Raw genomic sequence first — 24,820 nt, 5'->3', positions numbered from 1 at the left:
AGACATCAGTTAACTGGCTGCGACAGAACTGCCTGAATCAGGGCCTCCGGTGTCCTAAATACTGACATGGTGGAGGTTTACTTGCACGTAACACAGCGGATCCAGCAAAAGGTCCACAGCAGGAGCAACCCCTGTTGCAATTGTGCGCATCACCTGTTCTCATGTCTGGTGTTGGCGAAGGCCCTCTGCAGGTCGAGCTGCAAATTTCTTGGCTCGCTGGACAGTACAATCGTTGAGCTGTAGGGGATGTGCTTGCTGCAGCCCGCTTGGCAGACGTGTGTTGCAGAGTGGCGTCGGTTCCTGATGCCAGCCGCAACACGCCAATATTGTTTGTTTTTAATTAAATACAGGAATATGAACAGGAAAACGAAAACAACAATAATACGTTTAAAACATTTAAAAGAAGGTGTAGAACACTGATTGTAAAAATGAGGTACTTAAGTGTCACTATAAGCTGAAGAATCTTCCCTGGAAAAAATCATCTGCTGCTGGAGGGGGAAAAGTTAGGAATTTAGTAGGGTAAGAGGGAGTGATTATAAAGATGGGGTGCTGATCGGTTTATCGATGGCGAAGGAGTGAATGTTGGGGGACAGGGAGGAAGAAGTAGTTAGGGGTGTCAGTAAGCCAATAACATGAAGGTGAAAACAGGGATTGGGAAAGATGGGGAGGGAAAGGAAATGAAGTCTTAGCCTTGATAAGGTAGTGGAATTATAGTTGGTATGAAGGGTACATATGGGGACAGAGTTCATGGTCTGGGAAAAGGATACAGTTGAAATTTCGTTGGGAGAGAATATGGAGATAGTTGAGGGTGTACAGGCGTAGAGTTGGTGGAATGTGTGTATAGGCATGGCAACAAACTAAGATTGAAAACTAGAGGGCGGGCAATAAAATTACTGGAGTCGAGATTACAGATGGTGTTGGTTGTACAAAAGTGTTCAATGTGAGTGATGAGATGAGGGCAGTTGATGAGATGGTAGAAGATCCATGCGAGGGAAGGTAAACACATGCAAGAAAGGAAGATGGAATGCATGACATTCAAAGACTTGGGGGGTCTTATAGAACTTAAGAGGAGCGGAAGCCCATACAACATTTGCGTAAGAGAGGATGGATCGAATTAATGTTTGGTTGGTGTAGAGAACAGTGGAGGGAGAGTCCGACCAGTTAATAGTTTTAGTCTATTGTGAGCTTTCTGCTGAATGGTTAGTAGGTGAGGTTTCCAAGTTATTTGCTGGTTGAGAGTTAGTCCATTGTATTCTAGTGTGTTAGTTGGCTGGTTAGGGCGATTTAAAATGGTGTGGTAGTAGTCCCTGAGTCGAAAGCTGCAGGTGGTTCCTCCTATAATTATTGTCATTGTTTTGTAAGAGGGGATCTTGAAGAAGAAAACTGATTAAGATGGATTTGGAGGGATCTTTGGGATTTCTGGACGTACAGTTGAAAGCGAGGAAAGTGGTGCCATCATCATACTGAAGAAGGTGGACTAGTGGTGGTCGTTTGAGCCAATGGGCAATGTAGAGGAGATGAAGGTGAGGAGAGAGGGTGATACATTGGGGCACATGTGCAGTGGGATGTAAGGCATGAAAATCGATGTTAATACTAGTAACATGGGATGGGCAATTAGATAGGAAGGATGAAATGAGGTAGACATAGTTAACTGAAAGTACGTAGGTTTGGAGTCTGAAAAGGAACCAGAATGCCACGCAGGATCACAGGCATTCCCCATGTCGAGGGATAAACAAATATTGGATTTCTCGTTGTTGAGGTGGTTTGGTAGAAGATGATTGAGTACAGGATTTGGTCATCAGAGGAGAAGTTGGGATGGAAGCCACACTGGTTAATAGAGAGGAGGTGGTGTTGGTTCACGGGATGGATTTTAACACCTTGCTAAACAATGAGGTTCTGAAAGGTACCGACAGTGATGTGGAGCCATACGACTCCAGTGCTGCGCTAGGTTTGTCGGTTGAGAGTCCATGGTGAGTACAGCGTGAGCGAGATGTTCCCACAGATTCGCAGTTAGGTTTAAATCGGGGGAGCGTGGCCAGGGGAGTACAGTAAACTCATCCTGATGCTCTGGGGAACACTCACACACAGAGCGAGGCGTGACACGTTGAATTGTCCTGAGGCAGATGACAACATGCAGAGGAAAAACAAACTACACGTAGGGGTATACACGGTGCATGGGGGCTTAATTAAATATGTTTGAAAATAATTTTTTAATTTTTGGTAACTGTATGTCCGATTACGCTGTGTCTCGTAAACGGTTGGCCCTGACTAGTGTTATTACGCAATCTGACTGCCTGAAACAACAACAAAGAATGAAATGAAAATTTTCGTTAACACAATTAATTAATTAAGTCCCCAGCAACTATAAAACCTACGAAACCAAAGCACAAGTGTATTTGTTCTGTGTGTGGGAGTGTGACTCAACGTACACATCTGGCACGGTTCTTCTTCAACAAGACAAGAAATTTTAAATATCGTTTATACTGACGTGATAAAAAAAATTAGAAATACTATAATTGCGGAAGAAAACCAGAATTACACTCTAATACAAGAACACACGCCAGATGCTTTGTTGACTGAACCTGTAATGACGCATTATTTAGGACACTGAAATAATGAGAGAGAAAAGAAAAAAAATGTTTTTTTTTTTTACCTTCGGTTATATTGATGAAAAGCACTCTAAACATTGCAATCTCTCCACACCGACTCGCTACTACCACATCTCAGCCAGAACTCTCCAATATCACACCTCAGCAAGCACTCTCTGCTACGAGTTCTCGACCAGCACTCTTCACTAGCACATCTTAACAAGCACTGACTACCACGAGTCCTCGACAGGCACTGACTACTACGAGCTCTCGACAAGCACTGTGGAGGCGGCTTAATAATACTCTTTGGCGCAATCTCTGGCGCTGTGGCTCAGTGTAGCCACCTTTCATATGCCCCTCCTCCACTGGCCAGAATTTGATGGTATTTTTGCCAGCATTGGTGGTGAAAATACCACCAAATTCGTCCACAAAAATACAGACAAAAATAAAAGATAATATTAATACCTAAATATCACATAATTACTTAAAATTTTGGCTTTGCGCTGACCTTTCAATAACCTACTACATAAAATACAGTAAGCAATACAAATTCTTTCATACATGTGACTTTACATAATAGTTCACACAATACACAAAAAATCAGTTTATATAAAAAAAACACCAACAGGTGACATCTTTTCAGTAGAAGCAATCCATCAGTGGCACCCAGCAATGTTGAGTAGGTGCAGACAGCAAGAAGTAACATCATTTCAGTAGAAACAGTTCTAACAGTGGCACCCAGTAGTGTTGAATAAGTGCAGACACCAACAAGTGACGTTATTCCAGTAGGATCAGTCCATTAGTGGCACCCAGCAATGTTGAGCAGGTGCAGACAGCAACAAGTGACATTATTTCAGTAGAAGCAGTTACATCTGTGGCACCCAGCAATGTTGAAGAGGTACACACAGCAACAAGTGACATTATTTCAGTAGAAGCAGTTCATCAGTGGCACCCAGTAAAGTTGAGCAGGTACACACAGCAACAAGTGACATTATTTCAGTAGAAGCAGTTCATCAGTGGCACCCAGTAATGTTGAGCAGGTACACACACCAACAAGTGGCATTATTTCAGTATGAGCAGTTCCATTAGTGGCACCCAGTAATGTTGACAGGTGCAGACACCAACAAGTGACTTCATTTCAGTAGAAGCAGTTCCATTAGTGGCACCCAGCAATGTTGAGCAGGTGCAGACAGCAACAAGTGACATCATTTCAGTAGAAGCAGTCCATCAGTGGCACCCAGCAATGATGAACAAGTGCAGACACCAACAAGTGACTTCATTTCAGTAGAAGCAGTCCATCAGTTGCACCTAGCAATGATGAGCAGGTCCAGAGAGCAGTCCATAATATTCACTATCACTGATCACACTGTTCATCAGAGTTTATAAGCACAAATTAAACATGTCCTAGTGGCACCAATCATGTAGAAAAAGTACAAGTAACAGTCCATAATATTCACTATCACTAATCACACTGCTCAACAGAGTTTATAAGCACAAATTAAACATGTCCTAGTGGCACCAATCATGTAGAAAAAGTACAAGTAACAGTCCATAATATTCACTATCCTAATCACACAGTTCATCAGCAGAAATTAATCATTTCTAAGTGGCACCCGTTATGTTGAAAAAGTGCAGGTAACAGTTCATAATATTCACTATCACTAATCAGACATTTCAGGCATGAACAATAGTTTGAATCCACATACAAATGCTTTTACACTAAACATACAAATCATAACAAACACACAAATGATGTCAGATAATTGTCATATTAACTATTACAAATACTCAAATATCAGTAAACCTATAATATTTATGGGTGTCAGCGCAAGCCACTACAAACAAATAAAATAATATTTAGGAGATAGGTGGGTAGGATTAGGAAAGGAAAACACACAAAACACACTCACTCATCTTTCATCCACATTAAGTACTACTGTGTAATTGAATAGTGTTAACTGTGTAAATGCAATTCTGTCAAAATTTGATGTTCATCATGTGTATCAAGTAGTAGTGGCAGCAATGTATAACAGTCAATAATAGTTAAGTCAAAGTCATAGTCATCATGTCAAGACCAATGTTTGCCAAGCCAGATCAAATGTACTGTTGCTGAACAACTGTCAGTGTGCCAAGATATGCAAATACTTCCTCTCTTCAAAAAAAGTATGTACTGCTTATTGATTTAACAAAGTGTGTGTAGACAATCTTCCTGCCATTTTAGTGTTCTAGTCTGCTATCTTCATCCTCCTTGTTCCATATAGACCAACAAAAAAAATATGCACCTCACTTACTTTACCTCTTATCCACCAAAACTCCAATAATCATCAGCATCACATAATCTCAATACTTCAATAATACCTCTTACGTCGATACATATAAACCTTATCATTAATAGCATTTACCTTACCTCTTGTCCACCAAAACTCCAATAATCATCAACTTCACATAACCTCAATAATACCTCTTCAATACGTCGATACATATAAACCTTATTACCAATATCATTTCACTTCCATAACAACTCTTTCCTCTAGTCAGTCTCCTCGAACAAGTACAGATAAAATCCTAATGCAAACCTCATCATCCTATACAATCCGAAGACACACTGTCAACACACAACCTCTGTGTAATCCATCTGACCCAAATCTTCTACTCATTATAAATTATAAACAAAAGAAATGCATACATGACCTCTAACAGACTTAGTTCGAATAACTCTCAGTAATTAAGTACGATTACGGAGTGTGAATGATCATAATATCTCACAGTGTGTACACCACTTCAAGAATTATGGCAAACAGAAGCAAACATGTGGAGTATTTCTTGTGTCAAGTGTCACTTCCTATTTCAATTGCTCACGAAGAATGCAGTGTAATAATTGTTAATGGTCTAAACCTAGTAATGGTATGTCATGTCGTTATCTTCCTTCCTATTAGCATAAATTTATACAGATTCCATAAAACCTCAGCTCATGTGACTTCTATGAAGTTTCTTGTACTAATGTCGTTCGTCGAATTATAGCAGTTCATTTTCTTATCTTAAAAATATAAGGCACTGAGCGTAAGCAAAACATGCAATAGCGACTAAATATACCAGTAGTGAACAGAATGTCAACAAGTGGATGCAGCACAATTCTTACAACGAGGCTCTGCCAAGCGAACAATCTATAACCTATACCATAGTGTAACCTAAACTCTATGTTCGTACACTGTACATCAGCATTGCTATATACCAAATTAAAGAGTAGTTGTGACGACAAACAGAAATGTATAAATATGCAATCCATACGCATAGCAGTAAACATATATCTTACGTAATAAACAGGTCCTTAGCATCATATCAGCATAAGCAAATAAATGTTCATATGTCATCTTAATAAGTAAACATGAAGGCGCAAGCAGATAAATCACAAAGTATAACTTACATACATAATCACAGTCAGCACAATTAATCAGGTTACAATTATAATTTAAATAAATAAGCACAGCAGGCACATAATAAAAAAAATATGACATCAGTGAAAAAGCATAGCAGCCAAGCGATGCATAATATACACAAATAACAACCCTGTTCATTAGTAAAACATTGACAAAATCAGTTAACGTACGCAAGCACGTCGCTTCACAAGTAAATTCATAGAACATGAAATTAGCACAAAGTATGAATCACGTGATTGCGAGCAGCAAATTACGTCTAAAGTACGTACCTAAGTGGAAATATGTTACCTGAAAAATAAACTCAATTAATAATTACCTTTTTAGTTTATTACTTTCTTCTTCGAAATGACATTTTTCCTGAAATTTTCTCGATAGCAAGTCGTCTTAACGTCGGACACGCACAGAATTTACCTGAAGTTCTTAAATATTTTATAGAACCGTATCCTGAAAAATACTGAATGTTAATAACAGAATTCATCAAGTCACTATAGCTTTATACTGAATTTAATCGGAGAAATTAGACTGTGTATTTGTTTACGGCTGTCAGTGCATTCGCACTGAGCGCTCGATCAGCTGTAGGCGCGTGACGTAGGAAGCAATTGTTTGCGGTCAACGACTGCCCTGTGCGGCGCGCAGACTTGACTGTCGCTTTGAGTATATGCCGCCGCCAAAACACAGCGCGGTATCCTTGCATTCTCTGCGTGTTTACATAAACTGTTGGTTTCTCGAAAGTATGACATTCCACAAAAATTTTAACGTTTGATATATGATGTATTCTCTTAGAGCGTCGTGATTTAAGAGTTTCTACTTCAACAGTGTTATCATGAATAATTTTGCGAATTCTATATGGACCGTTATAAAGCAGAAAAAATTTGCGACACAAGCCTTTTCCTTTGTGCGACAAACGATGAGACTTAATTAACACCTTTTGGCCAACTGACAAGATTTTTAAACGACCAGGACGCTTAGCTGATTTCTCTCTTCTAGCAGCCGCAGATGCAATATTTTGCAGAGCCATGTTCACAACTTCAGAATGCCGCAGTTTCCGTGTAAGTGGAAAAGGAACGATTTCAGATATGCGATTTGTCGGTGCTTTGTTTTTTAATATCAATATAGGCGGTAAAGAAGTTGAATCATTAGGGAGTTCATTCAGAATGTTTTGAAAAATATGAAGATACTGATCCCACGTTCTGTGATTCTGATGACAATAAAGACGACACAATTTATTGATTTCCTTCATCCATCTCTCTGAAGCGTTAGGTTGAGGGTGAAAAAGTGAAATGAAGATTGGTTTAATCTTACGGCGCCGTAGAGTACGAAGCCAAATTTTAGAACGAAACTGTGATCCATTATCTGATATAACCTTATCAACATGACCAACTTCTTTAAGAAAATGTTTGATGAAAGCGTTAGATACTGAACGAGCTGTTGCTTTGCGTAACGGTGTAAAACACACATATTTTGATGTCAACTCCACTGCTACGAAAATGTACGCAAAACCATTAGTAGAACGAACCACTGGACCGAACAAATCAACTGCAGCCATCTCCTTTAATTTCGCTGGAATGATAGGAAACAACGGTGCTCTGTGAGAAATTGTTGGCGGCTTAGCCTTTTGACATAATTTGCATTTGGCCAGAACAGATCGAATACGTTTTTCCATATTATTGAAGTAGCAATTTTCCCGTAATTTATGAAAGCATTTTCTGGGACCAAAGTGCGCATAACTGAAATGCGTATACCAAATCAGCTTATTAACCCACTCATCAGGAATACAAACTAACCAAACAGAGTTGTCGACCGATTTTCGTTTAAAAAGAATGTCATTGCGAACTAAATAATGCTGTCTAATCGCTACGCTTTCCTTTCTCCTCCACTTCTCCTTAATGTCCTTCCAGATTGGATCCTTATTTTGCTCCTTAGCGATGTCCTGGAGCGAAGACGAAATAAAGTTCTCAAACGCAACACCTTGAATATACATCAAACAATAATTGTTTTCTTTGCAGTCCTCTTCAGCACTTTGTTTCAAACCCATAGGTGCACGTGATAAAGCATCAGCAACAATATTTGAAGAACCCTGTATGTAAACAATACTAAAGTCAAATTCCTGTAGGTACAACGCCCATCGTGACAATCTGCCATGAGTTAATTTTGTGGACATAAGAAATTCCAGAGCTCGATGATCGGTGTAAACCTTAGTATGTCTGCCAAACAAAAATGTGCGAAATTTTGTGAAAGCCCAAACAACAGCCAAAGCTTCAAGTTCCGTAATCGAATAATTCTTTTCTGATTTAGAGAGAACACGACTTCCAAATGCAATAGTTTTTTGTACTACAACGCCGTTTTCTTCTATCTCTTGAAGTAAATGTGCACCTAGGCCTTTGTATGATTATTCCGTCGCCAAATAAAAATCTTTAGATAAATCCGGATGTGAAAGAAGTGGAGCAGCAACTAAAGCATCACGAAGTTGTTCAAATTCTGATTGAGCTTCCTCATCCCAACACCAATTAGATTTCTTTCCAGATAGTTCACATAAACGAGGTGTGGCCAAATTGTCCAATCTAACAAAGCGTCTAAGAAAATTACAGACACCAAGGAAACTACGAACATCACGTTTTGTGGTAGGAACAGCATAATTACGAATAGCGTCTAATTTCTCTGGATCAGGAAGAATACCTTCTGTAGAAATAATGTGACCGAGAAATTTCACCTGTGAACGTCCAAATTCAGATTTTTCCAAGTTCACTGTAATGCCAACTCGTGCAAAAATACGTAATAATGAACCCAAAATTTTGTTGTGCTCCCTCCAAGAACGTTTAGCAATAAGAATGTCGTCAACATATGAAGTAATATTGTCACGAATATAAACAGGTAAAATTTCGTTTAAACTAGGAATGAATGCTGCAGAAGATACAGTAAGTCCAAACGGTAATTTCCGAAGTCACTTTTGGGTAAATTAGTCATATCAGGTTATTGTTTACTTACTCTCTAGATAGATTGATAGTCGAAGAGTTGTTTTGACAGATGCAAAGAATAGTAAAAGAGTAGGCAGCGGTGCAGAAAACTAAAAGGGAAATAGCACCACTACAGCTCGGGGCCCTATGCTCGCTACGGCACATATTCACTTAGAGTAGTGAATCCCCTGAGGACATTAATAGCCGCACATAATTTCCAGTTTGTGACTTAGTGGCAAATTTGGCGGAAGTGCGTACGCAAATTGACCTGACCATGAACATGGATGTATGTCGTTCTTAGAATTGCGAAATATCTTAAACTTCCGAACAGTTAAGAAGTGTTTATAGTCAAAGTTTTCTCCTCGTGGCGACAAAGACCTACCGCGACTGTTCCAGTCCGAATGTCGATTATTGTCAAGTTCACGCGCCTGGCGCTCTCTTGTTGCATCCCGTAAATGAAACAAATTATTGTCTTCACACCCTTCTGCTAAACTAAGACTTGTTAATTTATCTGAGATCTCCTCAACACTTTCCGATGAGTCACTTAATTGTTCTTTCTGTTTATTTACGTCTTCCGTAAGTGTCGGGACTCGGGTTTCGGTATTGTCACATTTAACAGTGAACTGTTCATACTGTTGCGTTAAGTCATTTGGTACGGATTCCTCGATTCTTTCAAATATTTCTTCCTTATCGTGTGCACGTTGTAAATTTAACTCTGAAAATTTTTGTACTATCACGTGATCTTTTTCTTCCTGTTCTCTGTCCTGTTCCTCTTGTCTAATTTCTGTTGAAATTAAACTATTATTGTCAGCATTCAAAATCGGCTGAACTTCTTCTCTGATTTCTTTCTTTAATTCATCTTTCATGTTTTTGAAACATGTCCCCGTTCGTGAGCCTAACTGTGTTTCCATTGTTCCCATATCAGTTTCTAATTCAGATCGTAACTGTGATCTCACTGCTTTCATCTCGGTTATAATTGTTCCTAATTCTGTTTCAATTGTTCCCATTTGTGAGTCTAACCGTGTTCCCAAATATAATATTGCACTCATCAACTGCTCCATAGTAACAGGTTCGAAACTCTTTTCACCCCTAACATTTCCCGCAAAATCGACTTCTTTCGTCATAGCTGTAAAGCTATCTTTGTTCGATACTATTCCAGAATCTTCTGTCATTAATCTCGTATTCTGTGAATTTTCTGATTGAGAAAAATTTTGAAATGGTTCCGGACTATTTTCCCGACTTATTACATTGTTTCCCACTTCATTATCCATCATACTGTTTTCCTCTGTTGGCGAGTTCGCCATGTTAACAATTTCGTCATTCTCACTATTCATCATTTTTGCCTTTTTCATCGATCGCGTAATCATTTACAAAACTTACAAAACTCGTCACTGTACGAAAATTACACACAATGACCGCCGGCCGAAGTGGCCGTGCGGTTAAAGGCGCTGCAGTCTGGAACCGCAAGACCGCTACGGTCGCAGGTTCGAATCCTGCCTCGGGCATGGATGTTTGTGATGTCCTTAGGTTAGTTAGGTTTAACTAGTTCTAAGTTCTAGGGGACTAATGACCTCAGCAGTTGAGTCCCATGGTGCTCAGAGCCATTTGAACCACAATGACTCTTCATCTCCAACAATACCATTCACTCGAAATGTTTCCCTCAAACACGATTAACGAACAATTGAAATAATTGCACTAAATCGTCAAACGCGTATACAAGGCAATAAAACTACAATTACTAAACTACAAATTACTACAACAATACTACTGTCTACTATTTTTACAGTCAGAAGATTCCAAGGGACGATCCGAAGCAGCGGTCGCCACGTGCATGGGGGCTTAATTAAATATGTTTGAAAATAATTTTTTAATTTTTGGTAACTGTATGTCTGATTACGCTGTGTCTCGTAAACGGTTGGCCCTGACTAGTATTATTACGCAATCTGACTGCCTGGAACAACAACAAAGAATGAAATGAAAATTTTCGTTAACACAATTAATTAATTAAGTCCCCAGCAACTATAAAACCTACGAAACCAAAGCACAAGTGTATTTGTTCTGTGTGTGGGAGTGTGACTCAACGTACACATCTGGCACGGTTCTTCTTCAACAAGACAAGAAATTTTAAATATCATTTATACTGACGTGATAAAAAAAATTAGAAATACTATAATTGCGCAAGAAAACCAGAATTACACTCTAATACAAGAACACACGCCAGATGCTTTGTTGACTGAACCTGTAATGACGCATTATTCAGGACACTAAAATAATGAAACAGAAAAGAAAAAAAAAATTTTTTTTTTTTTTACCTTCGTTTATATTGATGAAAAGTACTGTAAACATTACAATCTCTCCACACCGACTCGCTACTACCACATCTCAACCAGAACTCTCCAATATCACATCTCAGCAAGCACTCTCTGCTACGAGTTCTCGACCAGCACTCTTCGCTAGCACATCTCAACAAGCACTGACTGCTACGAGTTCTTAACAAGCACTGACTACCACGAGTCCTCGACAGGCACTGACTACTACGAGCTCTCGACAAGCACTGTGGAGGCGGCTTAATAATACTCTTTGGCGCAATCTCTGGCGCTGTGGCTCAGTGTAGCCACCTTTCAACGGTCCTGAAGGATAGACGAATATTTGTGTTGATCAATTGTGCCTTTCAGGATGACGAGATCATCCAGGAAATGCCTCTAAAACATTCCCCAGATCATAAGGCTTCCTCCTGCAACCCGGACCCTTCCGACGGTTGTTACAGGGTGTGTGCTTTAAGGCATTTCAAAAAAGGTTCAAATGGCTCTGAGCACTATGGGACTTAATATCTGAGGTCATCAGTCCCCTAGAGCTTAGAACTAATTAAACCTAACTAACCTAAGGATATCACACACATCCATGCCCGAGGCAGGATTCGAACCTGCGACGGTAGCGGTCGTGCGGTTCCAGACTGTAGCGTCTAGAACCGTTAGGGCCACTCTGGCCAGCTTTAAGGCATTTCGCACCGTACATGCCAACGGCTTAATTCATCTCAAAAGGCCATCTTTCACCACTCAGTGGACGTTCAGCTACGGTATTGGCCGATAGATAACAGTCAGCATGGGTGCATGAATCAGGCGCTTGCTGTGGAGGCCCATACTCAGCATTGTTTACCGAACGGTCGTTGACGAGATACTGCAGGTAGTCCCTTGGTTCATTTGGGTGGTCAGGTGCTCCACAGTTGCACGTATGTTCGCCTTTACACATCTCTGCAACTGTCGTTCACCCCTGTCTCGCCGGCCGCTGTGGCCGAGTGGTTCTAGGCGCTTCAGCCTGGGACCGCGTGACCGCTATGGTAGCAGGTTCGAATCCTGCCTCGGGCATGGATGTGTGTGTGTGTGTGTGTGTGTGTGTGTGTGTGTGTGTGTGTGTGTGTGTGTGTGTGTGTGTCCTTAGGTTAGTTAGGTTTAAGTAGTTCTAAGTTTTAGGGGACTGAAGACCTCAGATGTTAAGTCCCATAGTGCTCAGAGCCATTTGAGCCAACCTCTGCCTGTGAGGCACCACGGTAGCCTCGGCACCGGTTTCGGATAACGCCATTTTGCCATGCACGGTATATTTTAGCAACGGCGGCACGCGAACCCTTAATAAACTTAGCCGTTCCGGAAAATGCTACCATCCCTGGCCTGAAAGCCAATGATTGTTCCGATTTGGACGTCAGATAAATCATTCCGTTTTCACATTACGATAACGACTGCACTGTTTTTCGCGTCCATTCCCCCCCCCCCCCCAACCGCCCCCGCCCCCCACCCCCCACCCAACACGCTTTATATAGCCTCCACTACTAGTGCTGACACGAGTCGTCAGTGATTGGTTACTGCACGCGGACGTCGAACATGGGCGGTGGTCACATTAACACCACAACACTTCCTCTTCGAAACGTGAAGACCATTTTTGGCACCGAGCGAGGTGGCGCAGTGGTTAGACACTGGACTCGCATTCGGGAGGACGACGGTTCAATCCCGCGTCCGGCCATCCTGATTTAGGTTTTCCGTGATATCCCTAAATCGCTCCGGGCAAATGCCGGGATGGTTCCTTTCAAAGGGCACGGCCGACTTCCTTCCCCGTCCTTCCCTAATCCGATGAGACTGATGACCTCGCTGTCTGGTCTCCTTCCCCAAAACAACCCAACCCAACCATTTTTGGCGTCTCACATACTACACAAATTTCCTCCACTGCCATCACCCCTCCATCCAATTGAATGCGAACGATTGGTCGTAAATGTTTGCCTTTTTTCCACTTGAAACTCCAATTTCTATCAGGTGATAACATTAAAAAATACAAAATTCCATACGCAACTGCAATAAAAATATTAGATCTTCTAATAAAAAATTGCGACTGATAAAATACACTCGTAGCAACATGTCTACCAAAACTCCAAACAAAAACGACGTGAAATTATGCGCCTACCTGATATTTTAAGATAAATTTTAATCGTGATGGTTGTTATTAAATTTCTCAATGTTCCTCACGTCATATTCTGCATGAGAAATTGTCACACAGCTGTTACTTCGCGGTGTTTACACAGTTAAGTAAAAATATTTCATGCAGAATCTCACACTACAATAAAAAACAATTTTATGCTAGCCAAGCGAATGCAACAACACGTACTATATAGATCACAGGTGGCGTATGACGGGTCACAGTCATGTGGCATCCAGTGACCGGCATCCGATGACGGTTTCCGCTGCAGCGAGAGCAAACTTTTTGCTAGGGGAGTGGGTGTTTGTATTGTCCTAATCATTTGATCTCATCCTCACCTCAAAAACGCCCAAGTCGCCGAAGCGGTATCATATAAAGACTTGCACCAGGCAACGAAATAACTCGAACGGGGTCTCTCAGCCAATAGTGCCTTACGGTCATTTCATTTCTGTAGGAGAAAGTATTATGAGCTGGACAGACAGCCACGAGCCTTTTCACGATTATGGAAGGTTTTGGTTTTTCTGGAGTGTAAGAAAGCTTGTAATTCCAGCAGAAGGGTGCTTCTAACATACAGACGAAATGCGGTTTAAAAGGACCTCATGATAAATGGGCTCGAACGCTCGCCTTCGCTTTCACATTGCGCTACATTAAACCCGAGACCACGAATCCATATAGTACCACAACTACTCGAGCGATAGGCATGACTTCCTCCAGAAACTCACACATCCTATAATGTTTCTAGGAGAGGAATATACTGGTAGTAGAGGCCAGAAGTTTGCACTGAGAATCCTTAGGGATCTGTCTAGCGTATGTTGAGAATTACTGCTCGATTTAGTAATGATAATTTCTGTGCATCAAAAAGTTTTGAGATTTGATGATCCTATTTTTTTGTTTCATGCCTCTGTTTGTTTTCTAGTGATGCTAAAAATGTTTAATTCAATCCTATCTAATGACCCTCTTATTCCTGTCACGCGAAGGCTGAACACAGAGTGAGGCAAAACATGCAGTATGGGAAGAAAATCTTCGGCGAGCAAACTGTCAGCTCAAAAAGCAATACAGTAATTTGAATGACGCTATAAAGACCTTGCAGAGGCTAAGTTAATATCTGCTTTGCTCTTTCCTCTAGTGGCTCCTCTAATGCACGGCAGGTTACGCTATCTGTATTTGACTTCTGATTCTCGGTGCAACTTTAACGGGCGTTTCATTCTACCTTGCGAAGAGTATTAATTTTGTCAGACTTGTGAGGCAAGAATTATAAAGATTTGATTGTATTAATATAGGTTTGACTGCATACTTATCTTGATGGGGTGTGTCATCCCATTCCGTAAGTCGAGTAGCAGCTACTTGCAGTGGCTTGGATGACGATAGGGCTTTTATTAAATTTATTTAGAATAGGAACCTGTATCTCAGAATCTTAGACAATTTGATTAGGATAGGGCAAAGAATCTGTTGGGGTAATTGGTACTTGCGTTCAGCTGGTGAAATTGTCGGCATGCATTAGATGAGACTTAACTCGTACAAGTCATTACGTTTGAAGGTTGTGAATCGTTACGCAGCCTACAGAATTGAGCTTGTAAATGATAGGTGTCTCCACATGGCGCGCAAGTGCTATGCCACCCGTCATAAATCACGAGGGCCGAGAAACCTACTATAGTCAGATACGAGGGGATCCTAAAAGGGTAGCGGGATAGGATTAGATTACTTTTACCTTTTGAGTGAGTTTACTTGGATACAAGGATCCTCGAGTAGAAGACACTGAACTATTAGATTTCCAAACCTTTATTATCACAACCCAAAATAACACAATAAATTTCTTGTAACACATACAGTGGTGGTATCACGAAGAATTTATATCTATGAAACAACCCTTTTTAATAACAATAATAGTTTCAAGAACAGAGATGATGGAACTAGGTAAATGACGCAAGTAAGCATTATATTTCTTCGATTAGCGAGCTTTAAATAGCCCTTAAGGATATCGTTAGCACTGGTGTGGTATACTGCGCTCAATAAATCAAATTTGACAGCAAACAGTATGTTTTTGCATTTACACATAACATCGAGCACTACCTCACACTAACAGGCTAAATGTACCGTCGCACATAATTTAGCAACCAATAGGCACTTTTTAAACATTAATCATTAATCACTGAAATTGCGGGCATAGTTTGCCGCAAATAATCAGGCCGAATAGTCAGTAAACACAACGGCACGTGGCTCTAGGAAAATACAAATGGATACTCCAGCTAAGTGCACTAGCCCACTAAAATTCACAATTGAAAGTCATGTAAGAGGGCTTGCTCACATGAATTAACAAATTTAAAAGGTAATTTTTAAAGCAGTAACTTTCAATCAATAAACTCACAGAGCTACTCCGCCGTATTTAATTAGGGATGAAACAGCTAACAGATTTGCTGCTACTAAAAAAGCGTCAGAAAATAGCAAAATCTTTAAATAGCTGTTCAAGCTAAGAGCGACAGACTCTTAAACTGACAACTGAAAATAACTTCTTTTTAAAAGTAACAGTAACCTTAAATCAATAGGAGGAGCACTAGTTAGCGTAAATTAAGGAATTCAAAAGGCAATTTTTAAAAAGTAGCATCTAACCCAGATAACAGTGCATGTAAGCCTTTACCACTAGTTAGGGCAATCTGAGAGGTAACTCTAACCTGTTTTGTGGTAGAAGGATTTTTAAAGAGTAGCTCAGATCAAGGGCGCTTGCCCAATAAAATTAACAAACTGAAATGACAATTTTCTTTTCTTTTTAAACAGTGATAATAGATTAGTTAATGACGGACTTAGTACTTTACAACCGCTTTCTAGCAAAGAAATGTTGCAATAAACATATTCTTGACGTGCCGAGGATTCTTAATGAGGGATGTATCGTTTCTTATTTGAGCAAGTACACGCATCTTACAGCTTACTGTACCATCAGCCATGCTGAGCGGTGGAAATTAAGAACGCCCGTTAGATAAACATTCTGCCATCCGTAGAGCAATGAGTGGCGTGAACAGGTGTTCAACAAGAATATGATTCGCCAGCTAGTACGCCACCACACTTACGTACAAAACTGATCTTATGCAGCACCTTGACCCACATGTTTCTGTAACAAAATAAATCAAGTTCATTCGTTCACAGAAGTAGAACAAGATCCCAAAGTTCGGAAAGCACGCTCTGTACAAGTTAATTCAGAGACAAACAAATTAACCGGCAAGCACCAGTTCGCACACAATGAGATGCAATGGTATTACTCAAAGCATGAAACTGTTACGAAGAAACTTCCCTCATGGTCATTTCCCACATCAGGCTCCGGCCAATTGTGTCCAAATACCCGACTTCACGCTGTCACTAGACATGGCGCAGTACAAAGAAGACAAAGTACAAACAGTTCCTGAAAAAATAGCTCTGGACGGATGTGTACACAGCACGTGATTCCGACTAGAGCACTGTATACGGGATCCACATCTCCCCTCCACGTCCACACGCCAACTGTCTGCCGACCCGCACCGCCTAAAATCTTTCTCCTCTCGCGGCACGCTGCCTCTGGGTACCGTCCGACACAGCAGTCTCTCTGCCAATCGGACGACGGAGCGGAGTCGATTTACACGTATCAGATAAATTTCGTCACCACCATTCTTAACACACGAATCCCTTTTTCAGTGTTAAAGTGGTGCTTGAGTTCCCAACATTCTTGATGAATCTGATATATCTGACCATTTGTGATGAGCGACTGTTGAATAGTCTCATTTCGAATTTCGAACTCAGTCCCACGTAGCTTAATAGATCTGAATCCTAATACGACATATTTAATAAGTACGGTAACGTAACGTACTTATTTCGTCCTTAGATGAAACAAAATCTGCCTCTTCGTTAAACCGAGAGACAATACACACACCGTCGTTAAACTCCTTAACGTAAATGGTGTTCCTAAAGAAATAACCATTTTGCCATGATTAGTTGAAAAACCATGGTACAAAGTGGTTGGAAGAAACCCATCCATGTGTGCAACTATGATGAACGTCTCAAATTTATCACTGAAGCCAAATTGTGTATACTTACGCTGAAAATGAAAAGCACTGACACACTGATCACTCACTCGAACAGGTGAACTGGATTTGTTGCCATCCTAGATTATGTCTGAAATTTACTGCATCATCATTAGAAAGTTGTAGAAGATTATATTTCTGGTGTGGTTGTTACAATAATCTGATTGCAAGGCAATTTCTGTCAGTGTAAAAGAAGGTTCTTATAAAATATGAGCTGAGAGAATCTAAAATACACTACTGTACTGAACTTGAGCAAGTACAAATCATAAGTCTCAAGACGTTTCATGGGAGTGGTGTGTATCAGTTTGACACCAAACGGAAAGTTTATGCTTTCAGATCATACTGACTGCGCTGTTGCCCACGAACATGTTTCCGTCGTTGTTGCTATGCAGCTGAGACTGGGGTAAGTTGACGAGTGAGCTGAGATTCGTAACCACTGAGTCTAAGTTCATATATGTGGGTAGCGTCATCTTACGGATTCTATACTGTCCAGCCACATGTTAGCTGCCTGAATAATCACCTTTTGCAACGGGATACGCAACGACACGCGCAGGAAGAGAGTTATGGAGATTCTGGAAGGTACCGACGGGGATGTGGAGTCATGCCGTAGCCGGCTGTGCTAGGTTTCTCGTTTGCGGATCCATGGCGCGAACAGCCCAGTCGAGATGGTCCCACAGATTCTCGATTGTATTTAGATCCGTTGAATTTGGTGACCAGGGTAGTAAGGTAAACTCATCCTGGAACTCTTCGAACCACACATGTACCGTGCGAACTGTGTGACATGTTGCATTGTCCTCCTGGTAGATGTCATTGAGCCGAGGAAAAGCAAACTGCATGTAAGGGTGGACATGGTCCCCAAGGATAGTGTTAGTGAGTTTTCCTTCCACAATACGAGATCACCCAGGAAATACCACGAAAACATTCCTTAGACAATAACGCTCCCTCCTGCAGGCGGTACAGGCACGCAAATTTCAGCTTTCGTCGCCGATGAACAGCAGTCAGCATGGGTGCATGAACCAGGCACCTGCTGCACAGGCCCATATGCAGCAATGTTCGCTGAACGGTTGTTGAGGAAGCACTATGGGTAGCCCCTTGGTTCATCTGGGTCGGCAGTTCCATGTCTTTTCGCCTGAACACATCTCCGCAGCCGTCATTCAACCCTGTCATCTATGGCCCTTGTTGTTTTTTTCTTCTTTTATTGAGTTTCGATTCCCCCCGAAGGGGACGGGCTGGCAGCAGCTTAGTACGCCGCTCTTCAGCCTACAGAATTTTTAAAACATAAGAAGAAGATAATAAACAATAAAAGCAGGCCATAAAAACGGTGGCTTAAATTGTAAAATGGCGGGAAATTGTGGAAGTTAAAACATAAAACAAAGGGTTGGCGATGCTAATAAAATACACAGGAAGCAGACAGGTAAAATAATAGACAAACAATTAAAAAAAAAAAACATGGCACAGTCTGGTTTCTGTTCGCAAGAGATATAAAAATCACACCCAGCGACAGTATGATTTCTGTTCGCAACACTTTGGAAAAGATGCAAAACACTTAACACTCACTTGAAACACTGCACTAAATGTTGGCATGAAGATGACACACCACAGCCAAGGGCAGATTGAGGGGGGGGGGGGGGGTTGGACAGATGAGGGGAAAAAAAGGGGGAGGAGAGGAAAAACGAAGTGGGAAGGGGGACCGATGGAGGGAGATGACTCATAAGGGGGAGGCGGAGGGGCAGGGCAGACGCGAGAGAGAGTGGGGAAAGGCAGAGGAGGGCAATGCAAAAGGACTCGGGGGAGAGAAGTGAGGCAGAGAGAGGGTAGCTGGGGAAAAAACAGGATGGAAGGGGGGGGGGGGAGAAGAGCCCGGGGAAAGGACAGAGGAAGGGAGGGGGATGGCCCTTGGTACACCACGGTTTTATATAGCACCATTTATCCATACATGGTACACTCGGTACACGAACCATTTCGGAAATGCTTCCACCCTTGTCAATGAGCATGCCTTATTGGACGTAAGATAAATCACTCTGTTTCCGCTTTAAGACAACGACTGCACTCCTTTTCTGCGTCCCCCAACTCTCTTTATATACCCTCATTGCTAGTAGTGCCATCTGCCGTCTGTAAGAGGTTATTGCACGTTTACGTCGAACATAGGCGGTGGTCACATTAATGTGACTGGGCTGTGCACTAACACTTCACACGGTAAGCCACTATATACATCGTAAAATCATTGCCACCAGTTCAGGATGGACTAGATAATGTTGTGTACATTGTTTGACGAGTTATGATTTTCAAGACGTTCACCATTGTGAAATAAATAGCAATACGTGGATATAAGGTCCGCCTGTAATGAGAACAACTGTTTTTTTCGTAGAAAATCCAAACATTTTTCAGCACATCTGTGCCGTCGTCACAGGGTATTCTTTATTCAGTTCTTAAATGTTACTTTCTTGTGTTACGTAGGAACGCCGGCCGGTGTGGCCGAGCGCTTCTAGGCACTTCAGTCTGGAACCGCGCTGCTGCCATGGTCGCAGGTTCGAATCCTGCCTCGGGCATGTCCTTAGGTTAGTTAGGTTTAAGTAGTTCTAAGTTTAGGGGACTGATGACCTCAGATGTTAAATCCCATAATGCTTAGAGCCATTTGTTACGTAGGAACCTTTGTACGATATTGAATGTTAGTTGTTTGTCATAGTCAGCGTTCGAAAATCCTTTCTCATCTGCATCGTCATCTGTTGCTGATACGCGCTCACACAAAAATACTATACATATTTTGCTGAGCGTCACTCGTAAATAACACTATTCCACTCTGCAAAACACAGTGATTAACACTACTGTGTGCGCAGTCCTTGTTGATAGATGACTAAATAGACAATATGTGTTCCAAAGACAGTATTTATTAAAGTCATATTCTTCTCCCACTTAAACAACAAAATAATGTTAAGACTTTGAAGACTGATCTCACCAGTCTATTTCAAACCGTCCAGGCTAATAACACAGATGCATTTCAAAAAATTATTTCTCTGAAATAGTAAAACAGATACCTCGTATTTATTGCAAAATAAATGTATAGATATTTGATTATAGAATTATATTTAAGATTTCTTGTATCTTACCAAATGAAAATGCAGTGTTGGTGTCATCTAATAAAACTCATCCTCACAGTTTTAACATAGCCGATTGGGGCATGTTGATGACCTCGTCATCAATGCTCTCTGTTTGTTTCAAAGCAGCGACAGCCGGTGCTGCTGTTAATGGCTTCAAGAAATGAGAGGTCGCATCTGCTGTCAATAAAACATCAATATTACGGCCAACGCTGACCTTCGTTCTAATTTAACATATATGGTCGTTGTGCACACAGCACTCCATGGAGTCGCCAATCAGCAAAAATCACTGCCAGTGTTCTTGTTATTGATGACACAGATACAGGAAACTCCTGCTCAGGTTGCAGCACCTAAAGGCCAACCCACAAGAACTCGTAATTAATCGTACTTATTTTCGTTGATGATTTTTGTCTCCCATCACTTTTTTTTGCATAGTCGAGGACGAGCTGAATAGTAATACCTTTGAATTTTTATTCTGTTCTCAATACCGGTTGAGGTATTACATGTTATTTATATTACTCGGTCGATTTTCTCGCTTCGCTGACGCAAATTGTACCCCTCTGCCGCTAGAGGCAGTGTGTAACGTAACGATGGCGATGAGTAAGAAACAGCGTGCTGTAATCGAGTTTCTAGCCACAGAAACCATGCTTCAAATTTAAATCTGTAGAAGAATGAAAGTTTTGTATGGTGGTGATTATGGCAGATGATGAAAGCTGGGTTCATCATTATGACCCAGAAAACAAGAGAACATCAATGGAATCCATCCACAGAGGATCGCCGACGCCCGAAAATTTCAAGACTGAAAAACTGAACCTGGAAGTACGAATTTTAAGAGTTCGCTCACACATGGTGCGCCCTCTCCTCACCAAGACAATTCCAGACGAGCGCTGTGAGATCTGCAACAATCCAAAGCCTTGGGTTCATTGTCATCGATTATCCTTCATGCAGTCCCGACTTGGTCCTATCTGATTTTAATTTATTTCCATAATTTAAAGAACACCTTCAAGGACTTCACTTTGATAGTGACGAAGCGGTGCAAGGAGAGGTGAGATTGTGGCACCGTTAACGAAGTCGAACATGCTACAGTGACGGTATCAACAAATTAATTTCTCGTTGGGAGAAATATGTTCGTCACTCGGGTGACTAAATTAAAAAATAAATATGCAGACATGAAGAATAAAGCTGTAAAAGTCAATAAAATTTGTTTTGTTTAAAAAGCTTAGAGATTTTTCACATAAAAATTTCGGAGGCATTACTTTTCAGCCCGCTCTCGTAAAAGTACATACCTTTATCGTAATACAAGGTCTAAAACATGATTTCGATAGTGATCTAAAACACTGAAGTCTATTACAAAAATGCTTTTTTATTCCAAACATTTTGAACTCTCTTCTATCAGATATCAAAGTTCTTGACTACATTTAAATATAAATTAAGAAAATACCTTCTTTAAAAGTCCTTCTATTCTCTTTATGAGCACTTGTAGGGAAACTAGTGATTCTTTAGTATATTTTGTTTGCCATTACTACACTGTCTGACAAACATTTGAAGCTCCCATAAGAGGAGGACGAAATGAAATGAAACTTTGTGTATTGAGAGTGTATGAGATGTTACTTCACTCACAACAAAATCGAGTCAATTTTATAAAGGACTTGTCAATATGAGACCAATTATCACTATAACGTTGCACTCCCTCTTGCCTGGATACATGCACAGATTCAGTTCGGATGGGTGCCATAAAGCCGTTGTATCATTTACTGTGGCAAGCTGGTCCACAACTGTTGGAACTGGTCCTTGATATCCTGAATACAGGCTCTGGGATGGAGTTAACGTCTAAGCTGGCCTAACACATATTCTGTTGGGGACAGATATGGGATCTTACTGGCCGAGGAGTACTTCAACATCAATCAGGCTGTTCAGAGAGACAAGAGCCATGTGTAGACGAGTATTGTTCTGTTGAAAAATAGCACCATAACACTATCGGATGAGACGTGACACATGAGTACGCAGGATGTTCGTGATGTACCATTGTGGCACCAAAGCTCCCTCAGTCACTACGAACTGTGACTTGATGTCATAGCCAATGGTTCTCTCACGGCGATGCCAGAAATAACACTGCTACCGCTTTGCAAAACATTGGAAGAATGTGTCCTCTCTCCAGGTAACCATCATACCAGTCGATGACGGTCATCTGGGTTAGCTGGGAACCACTATTCCTCACTGAACACTGTGCGATGCAATTCATCAGCAGTCCATGCTTCCTGGTCATGACAACTCCAAAAACAGATGTTTGTGTTGTAGTGTTGATAACCTATGCGTGGGATGGTAATTCCCTAGCCTGGCTACTGACCAGTGGTGCAGGATGGCAGAAAACATTGCAAGGAATCAATTACTTGCTCTCCTATGGCCGTCGCAGATGGGAAAGGGTAAAAAGTGCTTGGTGCACAATACGGTGATCCTTCCTTATGGTGTTTAGACGTGTTTGACCAGAAACTTCACAAGTATGCCTGCCCTCACATTTCCATGCAGTCCAACATCAAGCCCTGTAACAATCGAACGCCACACAAATCTATGTATTTCATGATTCTACCACTCGGTCAAATGGATATCCACAAAGAAGCCCCTATCAAACTCTGTCAGGTGCTGATAACAATGTCTCACACGAGTGCACATCATTTCTGAGTCCTTCACAGTGGTCACTCAACATCAAAGTCTTCGAACTCCTTATATACTCTGCCACACCTGGTAACCACACTAGACAAAAACTACGCTAATGCACTGTGGTGGCCTTTCTACCTGTTACAGAGAGTTTCCGTTTTAATTAGTCACATACCCATTGATGGTGTGTACGTGTACAAAGCTATGTTGACATTCAGCCATTTCTTCTGGTTGCTTCACTGTTTTGCCAGGTAGTTTATTTTATGTCAATGGCCTTGCCGCGGTGGTAACACCGGTTCCCGTCAGATCACCGAAATTAAGCACTGTCGGACTTGGCTAATCCTTGGATGGATGACCATCTAGTCTGCCGAACGCTGTCGCCATGCGGGGTGCACTCACCCCTTATGAGGCAAATTGAGGAGCTACTTCCGGTCACGAAAACTGACAACGGCCGGGAGAACGGTGTGCTGACCTCATGCCCCTCCATAACCGCATCCATTGATGCCTACAGGCTGAGGAAGACACGGCGGTCGGTCGGTACCGTTAGGGTACTTCGAAACCTGCTCGGGCGGAGTTTAGTTTAGTTATAGTTTATTTTATGCTTTGAGACTTTCTGTTTTTGATCTGTTAGCCAAAATTCGTTTTACTTGTTTATATTGGCACTTGAGCCTAATGGAAGAGGGCTCGTTGCCACAGGCAGCCACTTGCTGCAATCTGCTGGTGTGGCATTATGCCATGGCACCCATCTAGGCGCCACTGTCCATCTGTCAGTTGGTTACCGTTGTGTTACTGAAACCAACGATACATTAGCACATGACGTAATGACATTTGTGGCAGCTGCACAACAAGGAGCTCCCTTTGGCGTGTATAATTACTGGCAAGCTGGCCTGGCTGGTGGTAAGATTGAACTGGAATGTCATCAGGTCAGCGTCCGCCGTAGTGCTGGCTTGATTCATGAGACCGCTATCACTCCACTGTCATCCTGACAGGACAATCTTCCAGAGGTCCAACGACAGCACTGTTGGGCGGAGGTTCGTACTACGGCCCTCTTGGCCACTTAGCCATTGAGCGTCTGGCAGTGCCAGATGCCAAACCGACAACGCTTGATACATACGTTGCCAATACTTGCCATAGCTGGTGTAGGTGGCCAGCGCAAACTGTACTCTGCCGCGTATGCCAGTTTGCCACATTCGCCCTTGAGGACAGGAATTTATTGTGGTCAACACAGTCTGAGGCTTCAGCATGAACAATAAATCAAAGATACATATCATTCTGGAATTCTCTTGCCTCCCCTATAATCACTCACATGTTGGCGCTTTGATCTCTGTCCCTCTTCTTTTACGATATCCAAATTGTTCTTCAGGTAGCTCTCGTCAATATGTTACGCGACATACTGGTGAAAAGAATGGAATGAATGAGGAAAGCTTAGATCGCTTGTGATTATCTTGCATGAAACAAACCATTTGCGACTTACCGAGAAAGAGTATGATGAAGACTGGTATTGGGTAATGTGTAGCTCAGATTAGATATTTGGCTCACCATTGTTATAGAGGATGAGGCCCCATGTCAGCTTTAACGCTCTGC

The 24,820-nt window shown here is 41.6% G+C and overlaps 1 long non-coding RNA gene across 1 annotated transcript; it reads right to left on the bottom strand.

The window, feature by feature from the left end:
* Positions 1 to 255: 255 nt before the first annotated feature.
* On the bottom strand, positions 256 to 24,820 carry LOC126470367 (uncharacterized). The gene is made up of 3 exons (XR_007586169.1): positions 24,711 to 24,820; positions 24,543 to 24,629; positions 256 to 300 (listed from the first exon to the last, which is right to left on the bottom strand). It is a non-coding gene; the product is annotated as an uncharacterized LOC126470367 (long non-coding RNA).

Source organism: Schistocerca serialis, chromosome 3 (assembly GCF_023864345.2).
Source record: "Schistocerca serialis cubense isolate TAMUIC-IGC-003099 chromosome 3, iqSchSeri2.2, whole genome shotgun sequence".
NCBI lineage: Eukaryota > Metazoa > Arthropoda > Insecta > Orthoptera > Acrididae > Schistocerca > Schistocerca serialis.
The sequence above is the reverse complement of the archived record's forward strand: the minus strand, read 5'-3'. Positions and strand labels throughout refer to the sequence as shown.